We start from the raw sequence: 745 nt of genomic DNA, 5'->3' as shown, positions 1-745 counted from the left end.
AAAACTATAAATACAGTTTATATATCTAATAAAAGTGTGTGGTTTTACGTTATACAAAACAGAGAGGTAAGACAAAACAGAGTAAAATCTGTGTTGTCCGATCCTTAAACACTTTGAGAGTTCAAAGTTCTACACATTTAGGGTTGGAGTTTATCACCTGAAGAGTGACTCGTGATTGGGTAGTAATGATTGTGTGATTCGCAATATGCGAGAGTTATGTAAATTATTTGTTAAGAAATTGATTGATGTTGTTTAAACACTCAGCCTTGGTTGGAAATTCACTCGACCATTGAATCACACCGGTGAAAGCTAAAAACCTTATTTCTGTTGGGGTTCATTACTCCAAGGAACCCCAACGACAACGAAGGAGATTTCGTTGATCCATCTATAAATCAAGTAAGTGTACTAATCAGATCGAGGTATCTAAAGTCTTTCACTGTGACGGCTTATTGTTATGCGTCATGAAAGACAGCACAAGACTTGTCGTATGGAATCCTTATTTGCGACAAACGAGATGGATACAAGTAACCCAGAAACAATTTCCACAGACTAGACAGGTATGCTCTTGGATATGCACAAGACACCGTACACCACAAAATCTTGAGGTTTATAGATGGCTACCTCACTTTCGAAAAACACGTTTACGATCGGGTTCGAAATCTACCATCATAGCTCTAATTCCTGGAGGGTTGTTGATGTCACTCCGGACTGGAATGTAGAGTATTATCAACGCGGCGTGTCTTTG

At 38.7% G+C, this 745-nt stretch overlaps 1 pseudogene; it reads left to right on the top strand.

The window, feature by feature from the left end:
* The first annotated feature begins 514 nt into the window (after positions 1-514).
* Positions 515-745, top strand: part of LOC9298691 — a 1,304-nt pseudogene continuing 1,073 nt past the window's right edge.

Source organism: Arabidopsis lyrata, assembly GCF_000004255.2.
Source record: "Arabidopsis lyrata subsp. lyrata unplaced genomic scaffold ARALYscaffold_286, whole genome shotgun sequence".
Lineage (NCBI taxonomy): Eukaryota > Viridiplantae > Streptophyta > Magnoliopsida > Brassicales > Brassicaceae > Arabidopsis > Arabidopsis lyrata.
This window is presented reverse-complemented; position numbering and strand designations above follow the sequence as displayed.